The sequence below is a fragment of the Leiobunum rupestre genome, chromosome 1 (genome assembly GCF_980474605.1).
Source record: "Leiobunum rupestre chromosome 1, qqLeiRupe1.1.hap1, whole genome shotgun sequence".
NCBI classification, from domain to species: domain Eukaryota; kingdom Metazoa; phylum Arthropoda; class Arachnida; order Opiliones; family Sclerosomatidae; genus Leiobunum; species Leiobunum rupestre.
The window spans coordinates 36,366,710-36,380,830 of NC_143384.1; positions in this window are offsets into that span (position 1 = coordinate 36,366,710).

Here is a 14,121-nt window from a genome sequence, read left to right on the forward strand (position 1 = left end):
CTAGTTTCCACTTTTTAGTTACACCATACCAACGTACTTATTAAGGGGAATCTAATGGTGCAAAAATTATAAGCCGCAAATAATTAATTTTAAAGATATTCTAATTTAAAGATGTACGAACCGAACGGTTCGGGGCGTAGAATTCACTTCGCGGCGAAGAGAGCTCGCCGTCGCGCCGTTTTTACCCGGTCGAAAATCAGCCTTTCTTTATTTATTGGGAGTGGTAATGGAGCCAGTAGGACTGCAATATTCGCGAAATATGCTGATGGCGCCAGTAGGACCACAATATTTTCGAATGTTAAATAACTTTTTGCTGGAAATGAATATTTACAAAGAATTTTTAAACATTGGCCTTTTGCAGTGAATTTTCCCTAGGACGATTCTTTAAATTCCTAGATTTTAATGCGTTTTGGATAACGTGGGGCTGATGACGAAAAAGAAAAATGTGGACATGCAAAACTTTACTAACTTACTATTTTCGGTATTTTCGCGGTATTTCAACGAATTTTAGGGGTTTTGGTGGGGAAAATAGGTTAGGTTATTTATATTATTAGGTTAGTTGTATTAATATCGGGTTGACGATACTTGATGCGTCAGGCTTGGTGCTGTCCTCTAGGTTCCGTTATAGATGGCCCATAGCGTTTTATAATAAGGGGTTGGGGAGGCGACGCGCGCCCCCAGCGCTCGAGCGAAGTGAGTGCGCGGCGCCGTACTTTAAGGGGGGTAAAGAAAGGGGGGCAAAGGGGGTGGCGGGGCTATTGTTCCATTATACCACATTTTTGAAAGCATTTAAATTTTTAATGGACCTTGGCTGTATCACTCGGCGATTTGCAAAGACTAAGAGGAATTCGCCGAGAGTTATTAGTCTTTAGTCACATAATAACCACCCTCCTACGCATTGTAACCCGGCCACCTGAATTAAAGGCTTCAAAAGTCGCTTGATGACTTAGGCCTACGGTGGTGCCTTGGGTATTAGCCTAGCTGATTATTATTATTATTATTATTAATAATTTACGTTGTCAATGGCGAAACAGACCATTATTAAAAAAATGCACTAGGTAAATATGTAGTGTCATACTTATGTTTATTATGTTACTTATGGTTTAAGTAAATATATCAAAAATTTCACTATCCGAAAAAATGGAAAGACTTCTACGATTGGAGAACCTTCTAAGACGGCACAATTGAAAATTGAAAAGAATCAATAGGAAATTTATTAAACGAGATATGCCCAGGAAATCCTCACTAAACTTGAGCCGAAAATTGAAAACAAAGCAACAATGAAACAAAAAAAAGGAAAAGATAAAAAGATAAAATACGACGATGAATAAAATCATGCTTTTATTTCTAATGGCCTCGTCATACTGTTAATTAATCCTTATTAAAACTTTTAGTATAGTAAAACACTCAAATAATGATGTAATTTAGAAAAATAAGCTAGTCTTAGTAGAGACTCGATAGCCACCAAACTTTCGTTTTGAAAACTGAATATTTTGAGAAAGTGGCCGTTTTCGGTTTATTGTAATCTGGCAATAATGCTTTGCGCCCCCGAAAATATTCCCCCAACCTGGTCAGCGGCTGTTGAATTATCGATTGAGGCAGAAGGGGTAAAGTTTGCGTTAGTCCATGGAATCCTTAAATTCCATATCGAATAGGCATAATATTACGTAAATATTGTATATACAATTAGATCTCAATTAGACCTATTTAGTTGAAATAAAAATTATGCCATGAAAATCAGTGGAATTATAATGAAGACAAGTATCTATCATTTTTTCAAAAACAGTTATCGATTCGAGACCAAAAGCAAGGAACTACATAAATAAATAATTAAATTCCGAGAGACAATCCGATACGAGTGCAAAAACCGTACTCTTCTAGCATAAATATTCGTTAAATATCTACTTTTTTAAATATTGTTTGTATTATCATTTAAGAAACAAAGCTTTAAATCAAAAATATTTCAAAACTCTGGGCTTATCAGAAAGATTCGTGCTTTTGGTTTTGAAGTGACGACTGTTCATTAAATTTGGTGAATTTCGCACTACTCGAAGTCCGTACTAGAACCTTGGTGTAACGCAATCCCAATTGCAAAGGCTTAAGTGAGCTATATGTATTAAAAGTACTTTTTCTGGAACTGAGAGCAAATTTTAAAAAATAGCACTAAAGAAATAGCATTCAGTAAATATTTCAAGTTTGTTTTAAAGGCTATTCCTGGTATATAGACCCATGTTGAAAGTTGGAGGCCGAAAATTAACATTTTTACCTGGCAACTCAGTATTTGGACGGAACATCCGTTTCCTTACTTCCGCCTGTATATTTCAATGGCGGTCACGTGGTTCAAAACGTCACAAACAGGATGTTCCGTCCAGAGGTCTCACTTAAAGGGAATATAACCTCAGGTATTTGGTGTGGAACACCAACGCTTGCAGCTCTGGCCGCTCTTGCCTTCGGCTTTAAAAATGTTTGGCGCCACTGTACAGGGACATTTGAAAAATTGAAGGGGTCTTCCGTAAAGATTGCTTTGCAGGTTATATTCCCTTTAAGCCTCGTCTGCGGCCCCTCTTTTGTTATGGGTCTATTGGAAGACATTTAGCTTGCAAAATAAGTTTATTCAAAAAAATCCGACCTCAAATTTCTCAATACGTTCTACGCCCTTGAGAACATAGCCAACTGGCGCAGTCACTAGATTTCAGGGCAATCTCGTGAGAGTCAGTTGGCCCCATTGAAGTTTCCTATCTATATACGAAGTTATTTTATCTATGGTCCTGCTCTTTTGAAACGTGATAAGAGGAAATACAAAGGACGACAGGATGTCCATCTAGAATTTATCCTCTCTTCCGGCACACCCCTTTTACCCCTCACCGAAAATCAGCGGGTGACAAAAATTTCTGCATTTTACCGGGAAACCTCCAATTTTCCTAAAAACATCTTTTTAATAAAATCAAACCACCAACGCCATCTATCTTTATCTATCTATTGAAAAGTTGATATTTTAGGAAAATTAGTTTCTCACCATAATTATTTTAAGCACTAGACATCTCGACGCTCCAACGAATGACGTAACTTTGGTTTTTCTAACTAAATCGGTTTTAAAGTTCTACAGGAACTACGCCGACTAAGCTATATAAATTGTATCTAAATAACTAAACAATCAAAAAGCACCAAAATTATTTTAAGCACTAGAGCATTAATTATTTTATAAAAGTAAATGTACTTTGAAAGCGTGGATGTAAAAAACAGGGGCGTTTGACAGGAACTAAAACTGCCGTTTTTTGAAGCTACCATAGTACTCACCCCTTAAAACTAAATGTTCAAACGATAAAAGCTTTTCTTAAAAAGTATTTTGTATTTTTAAACTTGTTTTTCTGTCGTTAAAGGGAGTATAACCCTACGTGTTTGGTAGGGTGCACTAAGCTTACTCAAAAATCCACACGAGGCGCTACGGTGAAATAAAACCTCTATAGCACGCTGCTAATGACCTATACTTTATACTAGAAATCTACTTGTATATTTGGGTTTAAGGTCATAACCCTACTGATTTCCCCGTTATATTTTTAAACAAAAGCATCGTAAGTAGTGAATTAACTATATCTCAATGATTACGTAATTAGTTAAGTCATAAAAGTGCTATGTTTTGAAATATATTTTCTTCTTGTAGTTTTCCCTAACTATCTATTAAATATCGACTTGATCGGAATTCAGTAAGAAAATTCGTAGTAAACAATTCTCATTTATTACCCCTGAAACCCTCCTATAATATTTTATTGTACGCGCCTGGGAGGACTGGAAAACTATTTCCCCTAAATTCCGATAAAGGTTATACTCCCTTTAATGATGTATTCGTACACATTGTCGAGTTTCGACAAGCCTTTGTAATGGCTGCCAGATGAGACCGGGGACCCCGCATGGTTCGCGGATGCTTATTTTCTAGAAGGCCCGAGCAAAGAATATAAAGCTTTCTATTCTTTGGCCCAAGACACGTGTTAAAGGGGCTCCCAAGTTCGGTGGCAAAAAAAAAGAAAATTGAGCATGCTTTTCATTCCCCCCCCCCCAACCCGTCACTCGGCCTTGGCGAGTCAACCGTAAATTTCACACATTTTGCCACCGAACTTTAGAGCCCCTTTAAGTGTTATCTTTTGGGGGGAGCGGAAAGTGAACGAGTGGGTTTAAACGGTATCTTCTGGCATTCAATGAAAAAGAACCATTGTGAAACGGAGAAAACTAAGGCATTGGCTTTTCGGACGCCAAAGCGTTCACCTTGTATAAAAATAAAGGTCCTCAAAAATAAAATTCCTTTTCTCGGTTTTAAATAGACTCAGTTTTCACTAGTTATTTCACCAATTCGATCAAACGATAGTTCTAGTGGATTGTTTCAGTGCGATTCGCTAAAAATCAAACGCTCTCCTAAAATTAAAATTGTTAAAGGCCGTTCAGTCCCATCCAAAGGGGGATGAAATGCGGGAGGGTTGGAACAAAAATTGAAGTTTTTGAGGGTCGCCCGGGTCCGAGCGAAGGGGGACCCCTGTAGAGACATCCTTTTAGTTCGCTGGACCGAACAAAGGGCAACTCTTCCCTCGTTTAATATTTAAAACTAGCTAGAATGCGTCCGAAAATACAATATTGATATCTACATTTGGCCTACTGTATATAAAAGCATCGTTGAAATAAGAGGCAAATTTTTGCATATAATAAACCGAAATTCTTCACCCGGGTAATTCTGGTATGGGGAAAAGGGGGAGGAGTGCCTTACTGGGGTGGTTCGACTATGGGGAAAAGGGGGAGGAGTGCCTTACTGGGGTGGTTCGACTATGGGGAAAAGGGGGAGGAGTGCCTTACTGGGGTGGTTCGACTATGGGGAAAAGGGGGAGGAGTGCCTTACTGGGGTGGTTCGACTACGGGGAAAAGGGGGACGAGTGCCTTACTGGGGTGGTTCGACTATGGGGAAAAGGGGGACGAGTGCCTTACTGGGGTGGTTCGACTATGGGGAAAAGGGGGAGGAGTGCCTTACTGGGGTGGTTCGACTATGGGGAAAAGGGGGAGGAGTGCCTTACTGGGGTGGTTCGACTATGGGGAAAAGGGGGAGGAGTGCCTTACTGGGGTGGTTCGACTATGGGGAAAAGGGGGAGGAGTGCCTTACTGGGGTGGTTCGACTATGGGGAAAAGGGGGAGGAGTGCCTTACTGGGGTGGTTCGACTATGGGGAAAAGGGGGAGGAGTGCCTTACTGGGGTGGTTCGACTACGGGGAAAAGGGGGAGGAGTGCCTTACTGGGGTGGTTCGACTATGGGGAAAAGGGGGAGGAGTGCCTTACTGGGGTGGTTCGACTACGGGGAAAAGGGGGAGGAGTGCCTTACTGGGGTGGTTCGACTATGGGGAAAAGGGGGAGGAGTGCCTTACTGGGGTGGTTCGACTATGGGGAAAAGGGGGAGGAGTGCCTTACTGGGGTGGTTCGACTATGGGGAAAAGGGGGAGGAGTGCCTTACTGGGGTGGTTCGACTACGGGGAAAAGGGGGAGGAGTGCCTTACTGGGGTGGTTCGACTATGGGGAAAAGGGGGAGGAGTGCCTTACTGGGGTGGTTCGACTATGGGGAAAAGGGGGAGGAGTGCCTTACTGGGGTGGTTCGACTATGGGGAAAAGGGGGAGGAGTGCCTTACTGGGGTGGTTCGACTATGGGGAAAAGGGGGAGGAGTGCCTTACTGGGGTGGTTCGACTATGGGGAAAAGGGGGAGGAGTGCCTTACTGGGGTGGTTCGACTACGGGGAAAAGGGGGACGAGTGCCTTACTGGGGTGGTTCGACTATGGGGAAAAGGGGGACGAGTGCCTTACTGGGGTGGTTCGACTATGGGGAAAAGGCGGAGGAGTGCCTTACTGGGGTGGTTCGACTATGGGGAAAAGGGGGAGGAGTGCCTTACTGGGGTGGTTCGACTATGGGGAAAAGGGGGAGGAGTGCCTTACTGGGGTGGTTCGACTATGGGGAAAAGGGGGAGGAGTGCCTTACTGGGGTGGTTCGACTATGGGGAAAAGGGGGAGGAGTGCCTTACTGGGGTGGTTCGACTACGGGGAAAAGGGGGACGAGTGCCTTACTGGGGTGGTTCGACTACGGGGAAAAGGGGGACGAGTGCCTTACTGGGGTGGTTCGACTATGGGGAAAAGGGGGAGGAGTGCCTTACTGGGGTGGTTCGACTATGGGGAAAAGGGGGAGGAGTGCCTTACTGGGGTGGTTCGACTATGGGGAAAAGGGGGAGGAGTGCCTTACTGGGGTGGTTCGACTATGGGGAAAAGGGGGAGGAGTGCCTTACTGGGGTGGTTCGACTATGGGGAAAAGGAAAAGGGTTGGGAAAGAGGGGTGGGGGGCTAACTGTGGGGAGGGGGTGTGCCTCGAAACACACAACTAGCTGAGGGTGGGTTTCTCGGCTAGTAATAAATAATAAGGGTGTGCGAGTCCTGTTTTTTGAAATTCGAGTCGAGTCTCGAGTCTTAGAAACTTGGACTCGCGAGTCCTCGAGTCCAAATATTAAGTACTTGATCGAGTCCTCGAGTCCTAAAGAATTAGGTTTAAAGCTTTCGAGTCCAATACGAGTCCGGAATGTTTTTAACGAGTCCAATTCGAGTCCTAAGTTATCGTGGCCAATTCGTCTGAAATTTATTTGTCACTGTTTAAATAATCGCCGAGAAATAATGGACTTGCCCAATAATAATGGACTCGCCGAGTAATAATGGACTCGCCGAGTAATATTAGACTCACCGGGTAATTTTCAAATTATCTATTTACTCGAGTCCGCTTCGAGTAATTATGTACCCTTTTCTTGGGAATCGGGTACCCGTGCGAGTAATAAAATTACGTATTCCGAGTCCGAGTCCGAGTACTCGCACACCACTAATAAATAAGCACCAAATATCGTGAAAAACTCTTTTCTAGAGTAATGGCACTGCGACGGTACCCATCCTCTGACTAAAGAAAAAATAAAATTGCGTGTAAAATGGCGGCCAGGACCAAAGCTACGGATTGCTACTTGTAACTACTCTATAGGGTCACTTAAAATTGTTAGTACCATAGTAATTGATATTATGTTACACAGTTTCACTTAGTATCATACTTATGAATATTATTACTTATGATTTCACTTAAAGGCCGACTACATAAATCTTCGGTTTACTCTGTCTTTCACTGGAAGTCGGCTGACTGCAATTCACGTGTGCCATGCAGTCAGCCAGGGGCGTAGGAACCGGGAGGGGCGGGGGGGGGGCAATGCCCCTCCCTGGAATTTTGCTGGGAGGGGCAACTAATGTTATTGCCCCCTCCAACCTTTGGTCAGTTGAAATCTTCAAAAGACTCAAATTATCATTTTAAAAGCATATACAGTTTATAGAACCTCAACTGTGTTTAAATTTCAGTCTTTTCCCGCCAATTTACATAGTAGTAACAAGTACGCATGCATTCGGAGAAGCTACACTCCATTAAAAGTTAAAAACCATTCTCCAGACCCCTTTTCGTTTATCTTTGCCCCCTCCAATTTCTAGAACGTTCCTACGCCCCTGCAGTCAGCCGACTTCCAGTGAAAGACAAAGTAAACCGAAGATTTATGTAGTCGGCCTTTAAGACCCCCGTTTTCAAGCTACTGGCTTGATAGAGTTGCAATTAGATTTGTAATATGGAGCAATTAAGAAATTTCTTACGGGGGAATAAATTTTTAAATTTAAACCGTTAGAAGTTTAATTTGAATGTTTTTATTTACTCTAGATAGCACCAATTTAAATTTTCGGCTGGCACACGTGTATTGCAGTAAGCCTACTTCCAGTGAAAGACAGAGTAAGCCGAAGATTTATGTAGTCGGCCTTTAAAAAAAACGGCTCACAGCTTCTCTTAGTATCATACTTAAGTAGTACTTATGATAAAACTTTTACACGTGAAGAATAGGAAGTGTCATACTTATGTAACAATATTATACACTTATGGTTAAGATTAACTAAATTCTAGAAATCGTCGATATTGATGTAATCGGAATCATTACTATCGTATAATAACAAGTAATTGCATTAACCTATTTTACAAACCTTATGTAAAAATTATTTTCCCGTTAATTCTTAAAAAAAAAGTTCAAAATAACCACCGACTCAATCCTGAATCAAGAGTTAAAAAAAACCATACCAAAATAATAAATCACAAACCCCAAAATAGCGTGTGAATACGAGGCCAAACTTTCATTGCCAAGTCAATTTTCTCGCTGTCATAGTTCTTAAGTTCTAAAGTTTTTATTAACTGGCAAAAGGCAATGCCCATCACGCCAGTGGAAATACAGTAGGCGCTAACATAGCGCGTCCGGGAGGGAATTCCAATCGCGGACCGAGGAGGCAGCGTTGCCAACCGTACCATAATTATACAGGGTGTTAACTAAAAAACGATACAGAGCCCATTACTCAAAATGTGTTTTATGTAAGAATTTGAAATTTGCAGGTTACATCGAGGGTGCAGGGGGACAAATGACAATGAAAATTTCAATGACCTTGAACCAGGTCTTCAAGGTCATTCAAATTTTATCTCGAGAACCGTTATTATTTGAAGAATAGTTTCAATTAGAAATATGTTCTACGTTTAATTTTAAGTCTAAACAGCTTTGACCCGATCTAATTTGACCAATGGGAAGCCGAGTTATGTTAGACCAAAAACAATAAGGTCGGTTGTGGTATTCTAATCAAGACACGACATTTAAGGGCTTATAAATCGAAAACTACCAGATCTAATGGATCAAAATTGTTGTAACTCTCTAAACTGAGTGGGGGAGTTTGAAATTTGTAACTTATGATGACCTTGAAACATTAGTTCAAGGTAATTCAAAATTTATCTCGAGAACCAGTAGGATTAGGAGAATGGTTCCAATTAGAAAAATGTCCCGCAAGGTTTTTTAAGTCAAATTACCTTTTACCCGAGGTAAATAAACCAATAAAACTCCAAAATTAATGTTAATTAATTGATTTAAGACGTACCAAGTATTTTTATTAACTTTTTTTAGTTTAAATGATTTAAACACAAAAGAAACTAAAGAAGTAATTGAAATAAATTGAAAGACCTTGAACTAATGTTCAAGGTCATCATAAGTTACAAATTACGAACTCGTTTAGAGTGTCACGACAATTTTGATCCATTAGATCTGGTAGTTTTCGAATTATAAGCCGTGTCTTTATTTGAATACCACACACGACCTTATTGTTTTTGGTCTAACATAACTCGGCTTCCCTTTGCTCAAATTAGATCGGGTCAAAGTTGTTTAGACTTAAAATTAAACGTAGAACACATTTCTAATTGGAACCATTCTTCTAATCCTAATGGTTCTCGAGATAACATTTGAATGACCTTGAAGACCTGGTTCAAGGTCATTGAAAATTTCATTGACATTTGTCGCCCTGCACTCCCTATGTAACCTGCAAATTTCAAATTCTTACATAAAACGCATTTTGAGTAATTGGCTGTGTATCGTTTTTTTAGTTAACACCCTGTATAATTTTACCTTTCGAATTTTTCCGTACTATAATTTCAATCGCGTACTATATGGTACGCTTTTTGCGATAATTGTATTATAGTTTTACTATATTTCCGATATTTGTGCGATAATTTAAGAAATTTTAGAAAGTTTCTTTCTTTTAACATAAGAACGGCGTTTCCAGTTTCTTATGTTACTCCTAGTAGGCTAAGAATTGAAATATTATACTCCTTGGAGTGTTGGGTTTGTACTTGAAAATACGGCCGACTTGACTAATCAAGCTTGTTGTAGCCTAACGAAATCGAAATCTGTTAGTTACGGCCAACTATGATAAACTGCTACCACGCTAAAGCGAGTAATCAAAGTTGGCCGTACTTGTGTACTATAATTTTCTAGAAAATTCGATAATTTTTGAGCTTCGATACTATAATTTCAGTTTTGGGACCTGGCAACGTCGGCCCCAGCACTCGGCCACCTGAATGGTTTCAAAAGTCGCTTGATGACTTAGGCCTAAGGTGGTGCCTTCGGTATTAGCCTAGCTGATTATTATTATTATTATTATTATTATTATTCCGCACCAGGCAGAACTACCCAAAACTAGCGACCTTGGAAGTAAGAGGTTACCCAAACAATATAAAGCCCCAGGAATGGAAGGTGTAGCTCCGTCTAGTGGAACTTTTGCGCCTCTCGTTTTTAAAGATAGACCGGGTTGCGTTAACCGGTTCCGGTTACTCTGATTTGCTTCGCCGGAAGTTTCTAGCGCAACCAAAATACGCGGCCAATAATATCAATCCTTCCATTCCTGGGGCTTTATATTCTTTGGGCTACCCACAATAGAGTGGTACCGCGAACGCCGTAGCTACGCAGTTTACCAAGAAGACGCTGATGGGGAACCGTGTCGAACGCTTTCCGGAAATCGAAGAAGACAACATCCACTTGGGAGGCGCTCTCGAACCACGCTTCGACGCCAGAGAGGAGTTGAGTTTCGGTGCTGAAGCCGCACCGGAAACCGTGTTGGGCTTGGATGATAGCGTCGTGAGTTTCGAGGTGATTGGTGACTGAGGACGCTACCAGATGTTCCGTTACCTTTAGTAACTGTGATAGTAGCGATATCTGGCGGGGTCCTCGGGTGGCCCAGCCTTCGGGACCAGCGTTACGTTGGCTCGCTTCCAGTCCTGAGGAAGCTCGGCGGTAGCGAGAGAGCGAGAGATCAAATCAGCGACAGGCGCCGCTAAAACGGTGGCGCACCGCTTCAAGATGGCTGGGTGGAGACCATCTGGCCCAGGAGCCTTGTACTGGTTAAGACTTTGCGGTAGTTTCAATACTCCGCTCGTAGATATTGTAATGTCCGCCATAGGGGGACAGACTGCGGGTAGGAGGGGAACGGCAGAAAGAACTGGTTCAGTGTAAGCGCGGCTGAAGATTTGTGCCTTTTCGGCCGGGACGGAGATGACACGCTCCCCTACACTGAGGTCAGGGACTTCGGAGTGTTTAGTATTATTACAGATAGCAGCGTGGTAGAAAGATCTCTTATTGTCTTCGAAGTTGTTAGCGGCGGTATCAAGGTGCCGGGTACGGACCGTGCGTAGAGCGAATTTGACCATGGCACGTTGGTGTCGGAATTCTGCGTAGTTGGCAGGGTTTAGGTGTCTCCTACTGCGGCGGGAGCGGCGTGGAGTTTGCCTGTGAGTCGTTTCACTGTTAGTATCATAGATATAAGAAATGTATATATAGGTCTAGATAAATTTCGGGGCGTCTAAGCCTAACATAAAATACGGAATTGACACCTAGCAGACACCGAGGAAGGCACGTGACCAAGAGCGCGAGCTCTCTTAGCATTTCAGTACTAAGTGCTTGACCTTTCCGCAGGCCGTAGTCTTTAGACACCATCTGTTGGTGACTTTTAGTATAGTTTTTAAGCCGGAGACAATGGCTCTCGCGACAATAGCACGAGCTTTCTTACCGATAGATAGCGCCTTATACGGATAGCCTGCAGAAATTACGCGTTTCTGCTAGCTGTCACCTCCGTATTCACTCCCTTTGAAATATTTTATCTAGACCTTTATATACATTTCCTATATCTATGGTTAGTATGCGTCCTTCCAGGTTTCACTGCAGGAGTGACCCAAGGGAGGTTAAATCTGGTGGTGATAGTCAACATCAATACGACCCTAATGTTCAGAAACATCTAGAGAATTGGTGGTTTTTTTCCGCCTGTTCAGGGTTTTTTAAGTAGGTTAAAAAGTGTAGCCTTATGACGTCATTTTACTCCAATTCTATCTTGACGAAAACCAGTGGGCCCGGCAGTCCCAAAAAATAGTCTCACACCAGCTTACCTTGCAAATATTTGACATTCTACAAGAGATAACACACATAAACGGGTATATATATATATATATATATATATATATATATATATATATATATATATATATATATATATATATAAAAACCGCCGCCCACCCAGCGTTTTTTCCCCACCCAAAGTAGCCCAGTTTGGGTGGTTTCCCCGGGTTTCCCCGCAACAGCGTTCCCAAAGTGGCCCAGTTTGGGCGGGAAACCGGCCATCACGCAACTCTGCCCGCATTTACGAACCTTGCAGGGCCGGCTTGGTGTTTTGCGGGGCCGGGTTCGAAATTTACTTGCGGGGCTCTCGACTTTCGGATTTTATAACCCCTATAGCTTTACCATCCCTTTTACACTGTTTACACCCCCCCGTTTTACCCCCCGTCGTTTTATTGATCAAATATTGCACTATTTTAAGTTTCTAACATTGGAAGACATTAATTTTATTTTTCATAGTTCATTTACAGTTGTAACAGTAACTTGTTACCTTTACCCTTTAAAATTGACATCTAGATCTTTTGACAGAAAAATCTTTTATTACGCCATCAAACTCTAATGATTTCGCCACTTTATTTTCCATTGACAATAAGGCTAGTGATGACAGTCTCTCTTGGCTTATAGTTGTTCTAAGATAGTTTTTAATTAATTTCAATTTTGAAAAAGATCTTTCTGCTGAGGCTACTGAAACTGGAGTGGTCAACAAAATTTTCAAAGCTATTACAATATTAGGGTACAAATCAACCATGTTATTTTTAGTTATATAATTTAAAGTATCAATAGCTGTCAAGACTGTTACAGAAATAACATCTTTAAACAACTGAAACTCTTCAAATAATTCTTCTCCGTCTACATCGTCAATTAACGTAGATTCAATTTTGTTTTTGTACCCCCACCATATAAGAAGCCAAATACATCTTTGTGCTCTCTGTACAGTTTAATCTACTTTCCATGGCGGATAACGCGTTATCAACTATTTTTAAAAAATAATTCGTTTTAAATTGAACCTCACTATTGTAAACTGTTTCATCGGGACCTTCATAACTAAACATTTTCTTTTTTTCGTGTCCTAACTTCCCTAAAAATTGTTGGAAATCCAATTCAACGATAATTTTGAAAAAAAATTACAGTTTCTTCACTACGTCCATTGCCACTTTTTGGTTTTGCGGACTATATTAACTTTGGTCAACATTTCGTACCAAATAATCAAACTAACGGTGAAATCAAAAGACGTAAGTTCTTGAAATAAACCCTGAGCCTCGCTCCTAATTTTCACATCTGGAGCTCTTTCTGAAATCTCGCTTAGGGCTTTTAAAAAGGCCGGAATTTGAAATCTAACAGCTCTAACCTGGCCACCACCCTCCTACGCATTGTAACCCGGCCACCTGGATTAACGGCTTTAAATGTCGCTTGATAACTTAGGCCTAAGGTGGTGCCTGGGTATTAGCCTAGCTGATTATTATTATTATTATTGATTGGTGACAAAGTTACGCGTTCAAACGATGATTCAATCGCGCACACAATTTTATCTTCTCCGACACCCGATGACTGAACGAAGTTCTCTCTTAATTCTTCGTAAACCCTACAGTTTTCGTTGCTTATAAGTGTTTTTTCGAAACATTTTGAAGGCGCATCCGTCTCTGTATCGGCAATTTCTTCATGCTTTCTTTTCCGTTTTTCTTTTCTTCGCCACTCATATACTTTCTTCCCAAGTTCCCATATATTGGATATTGGAAATGGACATTTTTGTTACCTTATCTATAACTGGATTTTCCTGGAATTTCCCGTTAAATGCTTGAAAGTGTGAAATACCGAGAAACCAGCGGGGCCCCGCTGGCCCACTACGCTGCGGGGCCGGTTTATTACAAAAATAGTCACCCGCTTCGTTTAATGGTTTCTTAGAAATTTTAGATGCATAATAAATTAGGTGAAATGATCCCACAATTTATTTGAATATGAAAAAAAATGGTTGTCAAAATCATTTATTTTCTGATATAAAAGGAAATTTGCGGGGCCCCTTAAATTCTATCTAGCGCGGGGCCGGGTGCGACCGCACCCTTTGCACCCGCATCACGCCGGCCCTGGAACCTTGGGTCACAGGAGGCGTCTTATCCTTGCCTATAGAGCAGCGGTTCCCAAAAGGTGTTCGATCACAGGGGTTCCGAGAATTCGCAGCGCGGCCATCTTTGTTTGTGTCAAGAGTCTTTTAAGATAAGTAAAAAAATGAGTTGGGGTTCCACCAGAATTAGGTGGATAATTTAGGGTTCCATAGAAAAATAAAATTGGGAACCGCTGCT